General features: G+C 46.1%; 1 long non-coding RNA gene across 5 annotated transcripts; it reads right to left on the reverse strand.

The window, feature by feature from the left end:
- Positions 1 to 2983: 2983 nt before the first annotated feature.
- LOC123101953 (uncharacterized) lies at positions 2984 to 9441 on the reverse strand. Of its 5 annotated transcripts, none has more exons than XR_006448674.1 (11): positions 9200 to 9441; positions 7829 to 9127; positions 7530 to 7734; positions 7125 to 7380; positions 6577 to 6648; positions 5703 to 6135; positions 4896 to 5582; positions 4698 to 4737; positions 4520 to 4594; positions 3935 to 4306; positions 2984 to 3044 (listed from the first exon to the last, which is right to left on the reverse strand). It is a non-coding gene; the product is annotated as an uncharacterized lncRNA (long non-coding RNA). The 5 variants fall into 5 exon arrangements; XR_006448675.1 differs by lacking the exon at positions 2984 to 3044 and having other exon boundaries at positions 3131 to 4306; positions 7829 to 7877; positions 8436 to 9127; XR_006448676.1 differs by lacking the exon at positions 2984 to 3044 and having other exon boundaries at positions 3131 to 4306; positions 4896 to 5028; positions 5432 to 5582.
- Between the last annotated feature and the right edge of the window lie 8723 nt (positions 9442 to 18164).

Below are 18164 nucleotides of genomic sequence, written 5' to 3' on the forward strand. Positions count from 1 at the left end.
GGGGAAAACATCCGGGAAAGTATTCCCGGTGTTTCGTGTTTTCGGGCAGAGGAGCCGGAGGGGGAAAGTTGCGAGTTCGATAGGTTAGGGGTGTGTGGCGGACGAACGGGTTGCGTATCCGGATTCGTCTCGTCGTTCTCAGCAACTTTCATGTTGAAAATATTTTAATCCGAGTTACGGATTAAAACATATGATTTTTAAAAGATTTTAACAATTTTGGAATTTAATTATTTATTTAATTAATTCGAAAAAAATGTATTTATGACGTCGGCATGATGTCATGCTGACGTCAGCAGTCAACAGGGGTTGACTGAGTCAACCCTAACAGGTGGGTCCCGTTTGTTAGTGACTGTTAACTAATTATCTTAGTTAGGTTTAATTAACACTAGTTAATTAGGTTAATTAGTCATTAGGTTTAATTAATCCGGATTAATTAAATTAATTATTTACTTAACTAATTAATTATTTAATTAATTTTATTCATTATTATTTTTATTAATTATATTTCTCTAAATTCTTTTTTCCTTTTTCTTTTTTCTTTTTTTTTAAACGTTCTGGGGGGTGTGGCCCCCATGTCATAGGCAGGGGCCGGTCCAGTCAGCCTGGCTGACCGAGTCAACAGACCGGCCGGGCCCCTAGGGCCCACGGTTCAGTGACCCAGGGGGTGGCCCCGTGTCGGCCACGTCGGCAGCCGGCATTGGGGGCTCCGGTGGGCGTCCGCGGCGGAGGGGGCGCCGGACTTCGCCGGAATCGTCGCCCGGCGGCCAAAAGGGGCCGCGGGTGGGTGCGTTCGAATGGGGAGAGGACGCCGCGTCCATTGGTGGCAAGGCCACGGCCGGACTCGGCCGGAAACGGCGCCGGCGAGCGGCGGAGGCGGCGGGGTGGTCCGGATCTTCGTCGACAGTGCGCTACGGAGACCGAGGGGGGAGTCGCGCGGTGCGCTGAGCACCACGGGCTCGGCCCCGTGACCATTTGGTCACCGGGGGGGGCGCCGGCGACGAGATCCACGACGCGGGGGCGTTCAGGTGCGGCGGCTCGCCGGGGCCGAGGCTCGGGCGAGGAGAAGGGAGAGGGAGGCCGGGGGGCACGTGGGGGGGGCGGCCGGAGCCGGCGATGGGGGGGGCGCGGTGGTGGCGCTCGGGAGGGGGACGAGGGGAGAGAGGGGATCCAGGGGGGGGGGGGGGGGAGGGCTCACGGGGGGGCGCAGGGTCTCGGAGGCGTGCTCGGAGACGGTCGGGGGCGACCGGTGAGGAGGAGGGCGGGGAGGCGGCCGTCCGGCGTCGCGGATCCGGCGAGGTGGGGTGGGGGTCGGGACGGCCCGAGGCGACGAGGGGCCTTGCACCCTACGCGGCCGGTCGGGAAGGAGGGGACGAGGTGAGGTCGAGGCGGCGGATCGGTCGCCGGCGTCGGGGGGCGACGGGATCGGGCGGAGCCGATCCAGATCGGCGCGGGGAGGGAGGAGGAGGGGATCGGGGGGGCGAATGGGTGCGGCTAGGGTTTGCCGACCGGGGGAGGGGGGATAAGGGAGTGAGGGGTGGGCCGGGCCAGGGGGGCTGGCCGACTGGGCCAGGTGGGCTCGGCCCAGTTGGGCCAGTGGGGTTTCCTTCCTCTTTTTTTTGTATTGTTTTCTGTTTTCCTTTTATTTATTTTCTTTTCTGTTTTTATTTATTTATAAACACTTAGGCATTTTATAAAATTGTGAACCTTACACCATAATTATCTTTGTAATATTTGGCAACCACCGAACATTTTTGTTTTAATTTTTGAAAACTTTTATTGTTTTCTTTTATTTAAATTTTGAATTTGTTTCGGTTCTGAACTATCGAGAGTTTATCACAGTAACCGTGGTGACGTGGCATCATTAGCAGGGAATCACTGTAGCTTAATTATCTGGGCGTCACATTGGGGTAGGCTAGAGGTGAAACCCATAAGATCTCGCAACCAACTCATGGCTCTGGCACATGGATAGCAAGCTTCCACGCACCCCTGTCCATAGCTAGCTCTTTGTCGATACTCCAATCCTTCAGGTCTCTCTTAACGGACTCCTCCCATGTCAAAATCGGTCGACCCCGCCCTCTCTTGACATTCTCCGCACGCTTTAGCCGTCCGCTATGCACTGGAGCTTCTGGAGGCCTGCGCTGAATATGCCCAAACCATCTCAAACGATGTTGGACAAGCTTCTCCTCAATTGGTGCTACCCCAACTCTATCTCGTATATCATCATTCCGGACTCGATCCTTCCTCGTGTGGCCACACATCCATCTCAACATACGCATCTCCGCCACACCTAACTGTTGAACATGTCGCCTTTTAGTCGGCCAACACTCCGCGCCATACAACATTGCGGGTCGAACCGCCGTCCTGTAGAACTTGCCTTTTAGCTTTTGTGGCACTCTCTTGTCACAGAGAATGCCGGAAGCTTGGCGCCACTTCATCCATCCGGCTTTGATTCGATGGTTCACATCTTCATCAATACCCCCATCCTCCTGCAACATTGACCCCAAATACCGAAAGGTGTCCTTTCGAGGTACCACCTGGCCATCAAGGCTAACCTCCTCCTCCTCACAGCTAGTAGTACTGAAACCGCACATCATGTACTCGGTTTTAGTTCTACTAAGCCTAAACCCTTTCGATTCCAAGGTTTGTCTCCATAACTCTAACTTCCTATTTACCCCCGTCCGACTATCGTCAACTAGCACCACATCATCCGCAAAAAGCATACACCATGGGATATCTCCTTGTATACCCCTTGTGACCTCATCCATCACCAAAGCAAAAAGATAAGGGCTCAAAGCTGACCCCTGATGCAGTCCTATCTTAATCGGGAAGTCATCGGTGTCGACATCACTTGTTCGAACACTTGTCACAACATTATTGTACATGTCCTTGATGAGGGTAATGTACTTTGCTGGGACTTTGTGTTTCTCCAAGGCCCACCACATGACATTCCGCGTTATCTTATCATAGGCCTTCTCCAAGTCAATGAACACCATATGCAAGTCCTTCTTATGCTCCCTATATCTCTCCATAAGTTATCTGATGACCTATAGAAAAACATAATTCAGTAGTACTCGTGTGTGTGTGTGTGTGTGTGTGTGTGTGTGTGTGTGCGCGTGTGTGTGTGTGTGTGTTGTATTTTGTTATCGTCATAGGTAAAACTACCATAATCAAATCCTTAAAACAATCTGACATCCACATTCGCATGCATTATTTTTCAACACAATGTTACTGAGCATCTTGTTAATTCAGGGCAGAAAGAAGTAAATCATATCAGGCGTGTTCTCACTCAAAGCTTCAGACCGCACAACTCATACAGATTGCAGGGAGGTAGCAAAGTAGCTATGACAATGAAGAGCAGATGCGGGGAATATACAACAGCTTTTCCCCAAAAATCTAGACGTGTCACTTCAATTGCATGGATGGTTAACCTGCATGATTATATCACCAAAAAACCTCCCACGTACAGATGGGCCAATATGCCAGATTGGTACAAACATGAAGTTGTTCCACTGGGGTACAACTATATATTGGTTGTGAGGCCACCCATTCATGTTGAATGATAATATTCAAACAATTAAGATCATGCACAGATGCATTACCGACAAGGTTAGTAAAATTCGGAATGATCCAACATAAACGTAATTTTCATGAACATGCTTAGAAAATGATTATCATGATATATACACCTATTTGCTCTACAAAACTTAAACCAAATGTGTCGTGGCACAAAAATGTCATAGTACGCTCCCAAAAATATTTATACATGGACACAGCAAGCTCTAATCAGAAATAACAAAACAAATGTCATCTGACAAAATATAACTATAATATATAATGCAAACTGTATCAAAACAAATGCATCACAAAGTACATACTTATTATCCTAACCATGAGACATCATAATTAGAAGCACCAAGAAAAGGGAAATTTTCACCTTTGCATGTATGTCAAGTGTGTAGTGCAGACTGTTGTGTGTTTCTGTCTCCTCAACCACACATTTCTGAAGTCTGAACAAATTCTTCTGTATTTCTCCATACCATGAGATATTATATTTAGCGGCGTCCCTGGCGATCCCAGATCGAGGCCGCTGGTGGGAGGAGAGAGAATGTTTTTTTCCTTTGCGATTCTGAAAACATTTCTGAAGTCTGCTGTGTGTTTCTGTCTCCTCAACCACACATTTCTGAAGTCTGAACAAATTCTTCTGTATTTCTCCATACCATGAGATATTATATTTAGCGGCATCCCTGGCGATCCCAGATCGAGGCCGCTGGTGGGAGGAGAGAGAATGTTTTTTTCCTTTGCGATTCTGAAAACCGGTGGACGAAGGTGTGGGAGCGGGATGTGACGAAACAAAACCGACGAAAAAAAAACGGACGAAAAAAAACCATGGGAGGTGGGACGAAAAAAACCCGGAACGGAGACTACCAACTGAGATATTATATTTAGTGGTATGTTAATCACTAAATACCAAGTATTAGACAATCTTGATAATTTGAAGTAACAGTAAGCAACTCCATACCTATTCGTTAATGTAGAGATGAACAATTGATTCAAGCAGACAACATAGAGTTCTTCCTTTAATTCAGATCGCCTCCTGTATTAAAAATGAACTATAGATCAAAAAATATGTAAGCTTGCTTGGCGAAGTAGCATGAAGATGAGATGATTCCACATTATTTTTAGAGATTCATGCATACCATACGTGAGCAGACCAAGAAGATTGGGACATGTCTTTATCTACACAAAGTGAAAAATATAGTTGGAAGTGAATGATAAAAAGAATTGGGCGTGAGTAAGGCTAGATGGTGTATCTACACAAAGAAAACTTACTTAAACACCTAATTGTACATTCAATTTTGTTAAATAAAAAAAGGTGTAAATAATAGAAGCTTTACCTATTAGCACAATGTTTGCAATTGAATTAACAAATGGTACTGAAAAAACAAATAATTTGAGTTCGGCCTGCAGCTCCAACCACTTCAATCCCTGGAAAGCCATCTAAACCTAATACTATTGGCTTATGGGTTCCTGCAATGTATAAACAAAAACACTTTGACGAAGATCAGCAAAAGATAAATCACATTTTACATTTTGTAGCAAAGAAGCGACATAGGCATTGGAGCCATCATTGTTTGTCAAATTAGCTAAGAACTATATCAATTATAACACATAACTAAACTCAAAGTACGATAAAAAAAATCTCAGACTAAATTTGAAATTGTACCTTATAAAATAGTTAAAGATATCATTTGATAATCTTAAAAGAAAAGGCGGTTCGAAAGTAAAATCAACGTATGAACAAAATATCGGACTAAATGTGAAAGGTCACCTTACATTTTATGACTGAAAGGGGAGAAAAGTATCAGCAAATGATTTTGCAATTCAAAAGAAATCAACACAAAGATTACATAAAAGCTGAAATTGAACCTACTGGTCCACGCCAAGAGTTAACGGCTGGATCGACCTCTCCCGGCCAACAACATTGTGACCGCGCACTTGAACAAGACATGGCATAGCCACCTTACCGACTCGATTGCATATATCGGCACCATCAGAACGACGCCGACGAGGAACTTCTGCTCCTGGAAAAGAAGAAACGCAGCAGTGGTGAGTCCAAACACGAACACAGCTCCAGCAACAATTTACCCTGCTGTATAGAAAATAAGAAATTCAACACCAACTGATGATAACAAGCAACCGACCTCTGGGTTCTTGTAGGCCGATGGTGGTTGAAGAGCAAGTAGATGGACAGCGAGAGTGATACGGCGACGAAGAGCCCCGAGATTATCATGGCCCAAACTGGCAGCGAGTAGCTCTGGAGCACCAGTAGCAATTTGTTGGCCAATTCCATTGCCATTGCCATCGCGCCTGTCTGTCCCGCCACTTGGATATACTCAAGCTGATGCCCCCTCCTCTCTTGCGCCGCGGGCACATTCGCGATCAGGATTCACTGTTCCAGGTTGCGGTTCATATAGCATCATGGTCAGGAATTGGACCTTCCAAATGGAAAATTCCCAGTGATGCACAGCCCCCTGGCTGATACTGAAGTCATTTCGGCGAGACCAAAAATGCAGAGTGGCGTGCCCTGTTTCTGTCCCTTCCTCCGCCTAATAATACTCGGCGGGATTCAGTCACCTGCAAGCACAAATTTAAATGGCGTTTACACGAGGCAGCAAGTGCTCCGTCGGATCGGAAGGGAAGGGCCAGCAATGGCGCAATTTCGACTGGAGGGAAATAAATAAATAAACATGCTAGTAAGCGTGCACGTGCAACACACGTTTTGATTAATATCCATAAGTTATAAATGATACAATTGGATATATACAACAAAAGTATCCAAATCAAATCATGTCCATACACACAATCAACACTATTCACCAATACATTTTGCTCTTTTCCTCGTATGTATAATTGTTGTGCAAAGAACATTTGTTATGGATCCGATACATTTTTCTGCCGACTCAACCTTCCAACCTTGGCTCAAAAATTGGAAGAGAATAAACAAAACTACAAAATCAAGAACCGGGGCTTAAAGACCTAAGTGGCCAGAGGATTCGTTCGATTCAACTCACTAACCTGACACGTACGGCAAAGAATCGTCTTGCAAGAACCAGAGATAAAAAAGCACATGATCTTGGTAAGATTACACTGTCAACAAGAAAATCTTGATGAGATTAGTAAAATTCAGAAGGATTCGAACATAACTGTGATGCTATGAAAAATTCCACCCCATAAAAAGCAGGGAAAATATTCTTTCTAAATATGTAACATTCTCCAAAATAACTCATGAGCCTCACCAGAACAAATCTTATAGAATGGATATCACATCTTTGTAGTGAACCGATATAGCAGTTACATTCAGATTCATAACTTAAAAATAAAATATACAATAGAATGTATGAATGGCACATGAACTCCATACGTATTTCTCTTTAATAGAGAATTTGGATGCTATGAAACAGATGTGTGGAAACTTAAATGAAAATAGACAAACTTTACTGATGGATCATAAACCAAAATAAGGATATCTACTGAAATTAATGAGAAACTGCTATTCAGATAGAATAAATTAGTTACGACATTGGTACTGTCCATTGCCAATACTTGTGAAAAAACATTATCACCTGATCGTCTTCAGTCGCATGCTTGCCGCCCCACTGTACAGGCTATAGAAGTGGTATGCAGCAAAGCAGGGGTGTGGGCAGCAATGCCGGATCGTTTACGACGGCGGGAGGGTGATGCTGGGACGGCTGCAGGCGTGGCCAACAGAGTGGTGTGGGACGGAAGCCCCGACTGACATCCATGTGTGAGGCTCTTAGCTACCAAGAGTTCTGGGGCAAGCGTAGGTGTTCAATTGATTTAGAGTCTCCATAGCAAACTCTGTTAATAAGTAAGGGAAAGCATTGAAATGAAAATATAAGGTAATTATGTAAAGAGAACGGAAACGACTAATTGGTTGCTTCCCAATCTTCCGTCATAACACCAAATTGAAAGAAAGAAATACTACTATATTGAGGAAAATTTTATACCTGCATTATCCACACTGCATCCGTTACCTCTTGACATTGCTTCATTGATAGAAGGACCAAGTGATAAAATATATGCCGGTTTCACTGTCAATGCTTTCTTTAGGGCTGAATTCCTCTCTCATTTTGTCGGTGTAGAATTCTCATTGGACTTGTGTCAACTCAAAGAAACAAGCAAGTGTCCATATATTGTTTCCAACACCATCAACTGCAGTGAATGAAGACATCTAGTGAGCAACCACATAATCCACGCATCTAGTCTAAATGCCTTAGCCTTATGAGGTTCCATAGGTGGGACTTACTCAACATTCAGTAACACCATCATAAGCACTTGGAGATCAATTCTGAAAACTGAATAACATACCAAAGATGAAACAAAATACTTTCAAACTACAAGTATCACAATTACGAAGTAAGCAAGCTATACCAAAGAAATCAAATTAATCTAGTCCAATGTAGGTGCTTCCAATCTAATATTCCTAGTAGCAGCAAGCCATGTTGTAAGAAGGGAATTTTGATACAACTACGTATATCCAAGTGCTGCAAACAGCAGTTTATATGTCAGGAGCAGGAAGGTTAGTAGCAAGAAAAATCACGTCAGATAGAACACATGAACAAAACAAAGATTTTGCCACATTATTACATAGAACTTCATTCTCTTTTTGGCTCTGGAATCAAGACTATCAAGTATATCTATGAATGAGGGCATTTCTTTCGTGAGACATATTTCTAGATAAGAGTTACTATAAATACATCTGACAGCCTGATCATAAGGAGTTCAAAGTAAGCTTTTATTGTAAGATGTAAGATGAGTGAATGGCATGGAGAATTGGCAAAGAAGCGAATCTTCCTTCGATCTAGACTGTAGATGTCAAGAAAACAAGATCTGGAGGAAGACAGAGGACAAACTGTGTGATGCGGAGAGCGACGTCTGTGTCATGGAGGCGACCGTCTTCCTAGCCGCCTCTCCTGACCTCATAGCCAGCTGCACCCCCACGGCACTCCATAGGCTGCCCTCCGTCTCGCACTCCAAGCCTTCCATGCCGCGGCACGCCGGAAGCCGGAGGAACGCGCAGCCTTCACGCACACGCCCTCCGCCGCGCAGCTGCCACGGCACCATCGCGCCCGCGCCACAAGGGCCGCCACGCACAGCTCCTCTGCCGTGGCCTGCATCCACCGCCGCGTCTGTGGCCGCCCGCTGCATCCTGGTCCGCCGCCGCTGGTCGAGGGAGGAGACGGACCTTGCCGCCACTGACGCAGACCGACCACTCTGGTTCCGCGCCGCCGCTTCTCGAGGGAGGAGATGCAGGCCGAGCGGCGGGCGGCACGAGGCTGGGGGCGCGGCGGCTCCTGTTCCCGTGGTGGCGATGGGAAGGGAGCGTGGGGATCGTGCGTTAGTTTTGTGCGTGATTACAGGAGATGCGTGATTACAGGGGATCGTGCGTTAATTTCTCCTCTCCCTGGCTCCTCGACCAGGTACCTGCACACCCGTGGCCTTCCCTTCCCGGCAGCGAAGTGCAGCGCCACGAGACCTTGGTCCTTGGCCGCCTCCACGACCTCCCTGGGACGGCCCCTGCCCTGATCCAGATCTCTCACCAGCCCTGCGACGCGACGAACGGGAGAGTCAGTGCCTCCCAGATCCAAACAAAACCCGCCCGGAATCGCCCACGTACTCTTGAAGAGGCGGAAGTCGCCGCGGCTCACTGCGTGGAGGAGCGGAAGCGATCCGTCGGCGGGCGGAGGGGGCGGGCTAGGGTTTGGAGGGGCGGCGCGGCGCTTGGCTGAGGTGGCGGTGGGGTGACACCGCGCCATGGCGACCAGTGGTGGCGAGGTGGCGCCGTGGGATCCGCGGCGGCGACGGCGTCCCTGGCGATCCCAGATCGAGGCCGCTGGTGGGAGGAGAGAGAACTTTTTTCCTTTGCGATTCTGAAAACCGGTGGATGAAGGTGTGGGAGTGGGATGTGACGAAACAAAACCGACGAAAAAAAGCTGACGAAAAAAAACCAATGGAGGTGGGACAAAAAAAATCCGGAACTACCTGGGAGGTGGGAGGGAGTACGAAAATAAACCGTCTCGGTTGAGCCGGGGGTGGGAGCAAGTACCAAAAAAGACCGGGTGAGGTGGGACGAAAATAAAACCCGAAACGCGACCTACCAATTGAGACATTAGGAGTTTAGAAAATTCAGAAATAACTGCATAAAAATAAAGTATATGACCCCGGCCGGGCCGCTTCGATCAAAACATGCATGACTCGACGCCACCACAATATCAGATCCTCAAAAAATAAAAATAAAAATAAATCTTCCTCGCGGCTCTCCCGCACATCCCCGTGTCGACTAACACATCACCAACCACATTCCGCACATGCAACGCTACCGTCGAGGAACAAGGCCGCCTCCGCCCGCCAACTCGTCCCCTATCGAATGGATGGTGCGTCGTCGAGGAACAAGGCCGCATCCCCGCCAGCTTCCGTTTCCGCTCTGGTGACCCTTCAAAAGAAATCGATCGGAACGCACATGCGGTACTAGCCGACCCCGGCCGCAATGCATCGGGCTAGGAGGGTGACGACAGGAGGTCAGGCATGGGAGAGTTATTCCCCAAGGAGGGAGGGAGGCGCCGACCAACCAATGAGTGAGCATCGATCCACTTCCACGATGATGCACACTCAACCATATTTTTTTAAATGTTACGATTTGTGAGTATGAAAATTCTTCAGACTCGCAACTTGTGAGTATAGTAAATTGCATTTTTCTTTACAACAAAAGATTTTCCATCTTTACCCCCTATCACCCCCCCCCCCCCCCCCATACGCAGGTCTCCCAAACGAGCACGCATGCATGCGTCGGGAACACCCGCATTAATGCCCGCGTGCACTCTAATCTAATCTAGGAGTAATTCACATTCATTATTAGCTATGCTAGTAGACGTTCCACCTCCACAAAATTAACATCCTTCTTTGACTTGTTCTCAAATCAAAAGTCCTTCCTCGGGCCGGACTACCAAAATCTCTCCCGCCAGCTGGCCACTTAATTAGACGACCGACCGATAGACTAACTACAAAAATGTTAACACCCACACATGTGGGCGTTTGCACATCGCCCACACGTCTTCATCACCACTCATTTTGCCACATATGAATAGATGACATTAGCAGAAATTTTTTTTGTTTTCGGCTTAAAAATGTTGTATCTCCTAAATAATAAAGCGAACTAAAAATCCGTTTTCACCATTAAATCCGTCTCGACGAGATCTTCAAAACTAGACCCCATGTTGATATGTTTCAACGAATTTTTTTTTTGCCCAGAAGTTGCCATGATGTTTACACTGCAGTTGTCATAGGGCTTAAATTAAAGTTGCCATATGGCAATTTTAGTTTGTAGATCATGGCAATTTTAGTATTTTGATAATGGCAACTCCAGTACTTTGATCATGAAAATTATTTTTTGTATGAACCATGGCAATTTTACGTGCATGTATCATGGCAATTTTAGTTTATGGTTCATGGCAAATCTAGTTTCTTAATTCCCCGTTTTATAAATCAAAATTTACTTTTAAATGTAGAAGAAAATAGCTGAAATATATCATGGCAACTTCAGTGTAAACATCATGGCAATTCATATACAATAGACATGGCAACTTTTAATCCAAAAAAAAATCATCAAAACATATCAACATGAGATCTAGTTTCGAAGATCTCATCGCGAGGAATTTAATGGTGAAAATGGATCTTCAATCGAATTTTTCATTTAAGAGATAAAACATTTTAAAAACTGAAAATCCAAAAAGATACCTACATGCATGCATGCGATGACGTGGCAATCTGTTTGCATTAGAGACGTGTGGTGCGTCTCCCTTCCTGCCACACGTGTGGCAGTTAGCGGCGTCCATTAACTAATAAATCCATAAATAACTGCATAAAAATAAAGAATATGACCCCGGCCGGGCCGCTTCAACCAAAACATGCATGACTCGACGCCACTACAATATCACATCCTCAAAATATAAAAATAATATCTTCCTCACGACTCTCCTGCACATCCCCATGTTAACTAACACGTCACCAACCACGTTCCGCGCATGCAACGCTACCGTCGAAGCAGCGCCGCCAACTAGTCCCCTACCGAATGGATGACGCGTCGTCGAGGAACAAAGCCGCCTCCACCCGCAAACTCGTCCCCTATCGAGTGGATGACGCGTCCAATGAGGAGATCCGTCCGTGGACGGCCGAAAATGGGCCAATGAGGAGAAAGGGTTGTACGACCGTGATTCACGAGAGAGATTAATTAGTCCGGCCGACGGATACGTGTAGTGGTCGGAGGAGCAGCACCCCAAAAGAAAAAGAAAAAGAAAACCCAAGCACGGCAACGAGAGTCAAAACCAAACCGTCACATCACATCCACCGCGCCCGCTCTCGCCACGCCGCTGTCTCCTTCTCCCGCCGCGGCCGTCTCCTTTGAGATCGGCCGAAAGCTCCTCGCCGGCGACTACTGAGATGCATGCACACAAACATACTATCAAAGCCCCCTACTTCACCCTCTATCTCATTGGTATGCACACAAACAACGATCGAACCTGGCGCTCGAGATGTGGCCTTCCTCAGCATGCGCCCACTCTCTTTGGTCGATCGGATGTGGACAAACGGCTAGGATCAACTCCAAACAAGGATTGATCCGTGGGACGTGCACTGGTGGAAAAACAGGCTTCCGTCCAGCCCCATAAGTCGCGAAGCTGTAGGAACCGCGACTAATGGGACCTTTAGTCGCGGTTCTGGAGGTGAACCGCGACCAAAGGCCTGGGCCCAGGGCGCTCGGTGGCCAGCTGGCGCACGTGAGGGTCTTTAGTCGCGGTTGGCCAGGACAACCGCGACTAAAGGCCTTCGGGCACCTTTAGTCACGGTTTGCCAGGCCAACCGCAACTAAAGCCCCTCCCCTATATATACCCATCCAGCAGCCAACACTTAGCCATTTGGAGCCATTCTCTTCACAAGTGGGTGTAGGTTTGCTTTTGGTTCCTCTTATGCACATAAGGTGTTTGATGAAATGCCCCAAGAGCATGAAACAAACATGACATGAAGTGTTGGAGCCACACTCCTCGATCGCGGTTAGCAACTTGATGAACCTTTGATGTGTCATTGATAAAATATGCATGTGTGCAGTTCATTGTTTAATTTATATTGTTTGTAGCTAGTTAGTTTGACAAATGCATGATGGTTAATTATATATTTTATATTATAATAATGCAGATGAATCGGCAATGGATGTACGGTAACCGACTCTCCGGCGAGTTCACTACGGGTTTGAAAGATTTCCTCGTAGTGGCTAATGCGAACAAGCAGGGGGGTTTTGTTAAGATAAGAAAACGATCAGTACATCATGCGATGATCCAAAGCGCCACATTGTTCTTTCAGGGAAAAGAAACATCGTGGGAGTGGAGGACAAGACAGACATGTCAGAAGATTATAATATGTTTGCTGAAATTCCGCCCTTCAAAGTGAACACCGACCCAAGCATTAAGTTAAATGATGAGGATGCTCCATGGATACGGCACAATCGTAAGCAAGCAGGGACACAAGGGAAGAAATGATGTGTAATAATTTATTGTACCAAACTTTGTTGAATGGATCATGTGAATTATATTACCCGTGATGTGTTTGGTGTCCATTTCCGAATGATACATGAAATTTGGAGTGATGTAGTCCATGACGCTCTGCAGAGTCCGGCCGTACCACCATAGCCGACGACCGGCCTCTGGTATATTATTTTGAATTGAATTAGTTTTATTTTTCTGAATTTTTTGATATATTATTTGTATTTTTAACATTTTGAATTGAATTAGTTTTATTTTTCTGAATTTTTTGATATATTATTTGTATTTTTAACATTTTGAATTGAATTAGTTTTATTTTTCTTAATTTTTTGATATATTATTTGTATTTTTAGAATTTTGAATTGAATTAGTTTTATTTTTCTGAATTTTTTGATATATTATTTGTATTTTTAGAATTTTGAATTGAATTAGTTTTATTTTTCTGAATTTTTTGATATATTATTTGTATTTTTAACATTTTGAATTGAATTAGTTTTTTTTTCTGAATTTTTTGATATATTATTTGTATTTTTAACATATTGAATTGAATTAGTTCTATTTTTCTTAATTTTTTGATATATTATTTGTATTTTTAACATATTGAATTGAATTAGTTTTATTGTTCTAAATTTTTTGATATATTATTTGTATTTTTAGAATTTTGAATTGAATTAGTTTTATTTTTCTGAATTTTTTGATATATTATTTGGAAAATACCTTTAGTCGCGGTTGGCCTGCCCAACCGCGACTAAAGGTGGTTGCGCGCGGGAACGAAAAACCCGCCAAAAAAGTCCTTTAGTCGCGGGTCGCCTCCCCGACCGCGACTAAAGGTTACCCTTTAGTCGCGGGTCGCCTCCCCGACCGCGACTAAAGGTTTCCCTTTAGTCGCGGGTCGCCTCCCCAACCGCGACTAAAGGCCCTTTAGTCGCGGGTCGCCTCCCCAACCGCGACTAAGGGGGGGGGGCTATAAATACAACCGCCCGACCCGTCGCCTCCATTTCTCCGCTCGTTCTCTGCCGCGCCGAAGGCCTGCCGCCCTCGCCCTCGACGCTGCCCGCCGTCGACCTCGCCCTCGACGCCGCCCGCCGTCGCCCGCGCCCTCGACGCCGCCCGCCGTCGCCCGCCGCCCCCTCTCGCCCACGTACGGCGCCCGCCGCCCCCTTTCGCCCTAGTACGCCGCCCGCCGGCCTCCCTCGCCCATCGCGCCGCCTCGCTGCCCTCAACGCCGGTGGCCGGCCTCGCCGCCCTCAACGCCGGCGTTGATCGAGAGAGAGAGAGAGAGAGCAGAGAGAGAGCAGAGAGAGAGAGAGAGAGCAGAGAGCAGAGAGAAAGAGCGATGATCGAGAGAGAGAGAGAGCAGAGAGAGAGAGAGCAGAGAGCAGAGAGAGAGAGAGAGAGAGAGAGAGAGAGAGCAGAGAGAGAGAGACAGAGAGAGAATTTTTTAACTAGTTAATTAACAAAAAAGGTAAAATTTGATAATTAACAAAAACGGTAAATAACTTAGTTTAACAAAAACGGTAAATAACTAAAAACTTGATAATTAACAAAAAAACCCGTAAAATTTGATAATTAACAAAAAAAACGTATATACGGAGAGGGGCGGCGAGGGGGGCGGCGATGCGCGCGGTGTTTTTTTAGGGATCGAGAGGGGACGGCGAGGGTTATAAATGTGTTGTCCTCGTCTCCCCTCTCCGTGACGCCGTCGTCTGCCGCCCCGTCTCGCGCTCTACCGCGACACCCTCTCCCACCCCTTCCTCGCCCCCTCCTTTTGCCACCGCCCTTTCGCCACCGCCACCGCCACCGCCCCCGTAACATTTCGTTCATTTCCTAATATCAAGTAACTAATTAATAACTCTCTTGTTCATTTAATTTTCTTTGCCTCGTAGGGTTTGGAGACGGTTCGTAGATACAAAGGTCGGTGAATTCAAAAAAGAGCTAGAATTCAAAATGTTAAAGGCTAAGAATGCTGGGGATATTCAGCCACCGGAGACCAATCTATGTGGATACTATGTCTGTGAGATGATCCGGAGATACACCTCTAAGCGGGTTCCGAGTGATACCAATGCTCAGAGGAATAACCTCCGGTGGATGCTTAGTCTAGAAGCTCGCTTCCGACCACTTCAAGAGGAACTAGCTGGATGGTTCAGCAGGGAAGTCCTCCATCCTAAAGGAGAACACTATTACGAGGACGTAGAACTTTATATGCATTAAATCATGTATGGAAACTTGTTCAAAATTGTATATGGTCATCCGATGATATTGAATATATATTGTATATTCCTCTTGAATTCTTTTTGGTTCTAATTTCAAATTTATTTGAAATTGTACATTCATATGCATGTATGTAGTACCGTAGAATATATGAAACTCCTTCAAAATTAAAATAAAGCACAAAAGAAATAAAACAATACAAATTAAACAGAAAACAGGTTTAGGGGGGGCTAAAACCCTAAACCTGTGGCGGCCTTTAGTCGCGGTTGGCCAGAAGAACCGCGACTAAAGGTCCTCCGCCCCGACGGCCGCTTGGCGCCCACGTGGACGGGCCGTTAGTCGCGGTTCTTAAGCAGCCGCGACTAAAGGTGGGGGGCCTTAGTCGCGCTTATTTGGTCGCAGTTGCGCAACCGCGACTAATGGCAGTTGCGAACCGCGACCAAAGGCCTTTTTTCCACCAGTGGTGACGAACAACCAATCAACAAGCAAGCGTTGTTGCATCCACTTGTGGGCCTGTGGTTGAGAGATGAGGCGGCCAACCAAAACGAACGAATCTGTTCCATAGGGCCAGTCTGCATGCACGCCGTTACATGTTTCTTCCAACCACCACATCCAATGTATCACGTTCCGCGCATGCAATGCAACGCTACCGTCGAAGCCGCGCCGCCTCCGCCCGCCAACTCGTCCCCTATCAAATGGATGACGTGTCGTCGAGGAACAAGGCCACATCCCCGCCAACTTCCAATTCCGCTCTGGTGACCCTTCAAAAGAAATCGATTGGAACGCACATGCGGTACTAGCCGACCCCGGTCGCGACGCATCGGGCTAGGATCGGAGGGCGACGACGGGAGGTCCACCAGGCACGGGGCCTGGGAGAGCTATTCCCCAAGGAGGGGGGGAGGCGCCGACCAACCAATGAGTGAGCATCGATTCCACTCCCACGATGATGCACACTCAACCTTTATAAAAAAAATGTTACGACTTGTGAGTATGAAAATAGTTTCTTCCAACTCGCGATTACATTATTGTCTGAGGAGAGAGAGAGAAAAAAAGAACAGGTATCAGTGTTCCTCAACCCTAACCCATCCCTCTTGGGTATTGCTCTCACACCTTGGGGACGGGACGACACCCGCACATGTCCCTTCGCCTCATTGATATGCACACCCAGACGACCGGACGTGGCGCTTGAGATGTTGCCTTCGCTCAGCATGCGCCCTAGCTCTTTCGTCGGTTGAGGGCGAACGGCCAGGATCAACTCGGGAGAAAGGATCGATCCATAGGACGTGGCAACAAGCAAGCGTGAGACCACCGGTTGTGCTTGTGCTTGTGCTTGTTTTGATTTGGCCTCTCCCCTCCCCTCACTCACTCACTCCCTGATGCACGCACGCGACGCAGGTCAGGGGCACCACCTACAAGCAGCAAGGAAGGGAAGACCACCGCTTCTCTCCGGACCGGGTCGCCGCTGCTCCAACACAACACCATGCAAGGTCTCCACGCCCATCCAATTTGCAAGATCATCACTGCAACTTATTCAGATAGGATAGGATAGGATATGATAGCAAAACTGAAACCTTTGTTCCTTCTTCAGACAAGAGAGGACAACTGAAGCCGTCAAGGATAAAAATCCTTCTTCAGAAAACTCAAACTTTTGTCCTGCAAATTACTCTAGCCATGCCAATGCCATGCACGTTTAGCTTTTCTTCATTCTTCTAATAAAAATCAAAAATATTAGGGGCAAAGCTAGCCACTCTGTGTGTGTGTGCTTATGCCGCATACAGTATATCAACAAGTTCTCACTCCTTAATTAGGTGGAAACATACAGTACATATAACCTTGTGCTCACGGTTTGTACTGATCATTCCGGTATATATAATAGTTAGTGGATTTTGCACTCAATTTCTTTTGTTTTTTCGCTTTTGCCGCTCTGCTCTACTTGGGTGCTGTATATATAATGCGTGCCCTTGAGTGTTTCGCTTGTCCATGTTTGTGCTTGTGCTCGGTGCTTCAGCCTCAATCTTTTTCTTCCGTGTCTAAAACACGAATGACTCGGATGACTGTTCTTACAACAACATTAGAGGCTACATAGCCCGTAATACTCACCACTTCCCAATATTCATCCGCGTGATGAGCCCATGAAGAATGAAAACTGCAGAAAACTGAACTTTCCTTCTTCAGAAAACTCAAGGTGTTCACATGCACGCACTGGAAGTTTAGCTTTTCTTCATTCTTCTAAAAATCAAAAATATTAACCACTGTGTGTGCGTGTAACGCCCCAAGACCGGAGATTCAGATGCCATCCATGGATTCCGGGTTTCGTCATGTGTTTTGTTTTGCTTGTTGCTTTCCCCTTTGCATCATGTGCCTTGCATCATGTCATCATGTCATCATGCAACCCGTTTTAAAACCCACTAAATAATTTGTGTGAATTTTCGATCCATTTAAATTGAGGGAAGAGTGACTTCTTTTTATAACATTATCCTCCTAATATTTATGGAGCTATTATAAATATTCCATTTATTTGGAATTCATCTTAACACACGTGCATGATAAATCCCTTGGTCTTTTCGTCTTCAATTTTTGACTCTCTAACCTTGCCAATAATTCCTTTTCCTTTTATCGAGGCTCTTCCTAAATTCTTAACATTTTTCGACACACCTAAAGTTTAGACTCCATTCAAACTCCTTCGGGGCAAGTTAAATAATTTTGGATTTAACTTCCCCTATTTTGTTGGAACCATTTTTGTTGGGTTGGAAATATTCCATAAAGCCTTACAAATATGTTCCATCATTTTATTCTTGATCATGGCCTCTTCTCCTAATTCTTTTGAACTCTCTCCATTTT

The sequence above is a fragment of the Triticum aestivum genome, chromosome 5A, assembly GCF_018294505.1.
Source record: "Triticum aestivum cultivar Chinese Spring chromosome 5A, IWGSC CS RefSeq v2.1, whole genome shotgun sequence".
NCBI classification, from domain to species: Eukaryota; Viridiplantae; Streptophyta; class Magnoliopsida; order Poales; family Poaceae; genus Triticum; species Triticum aestivum.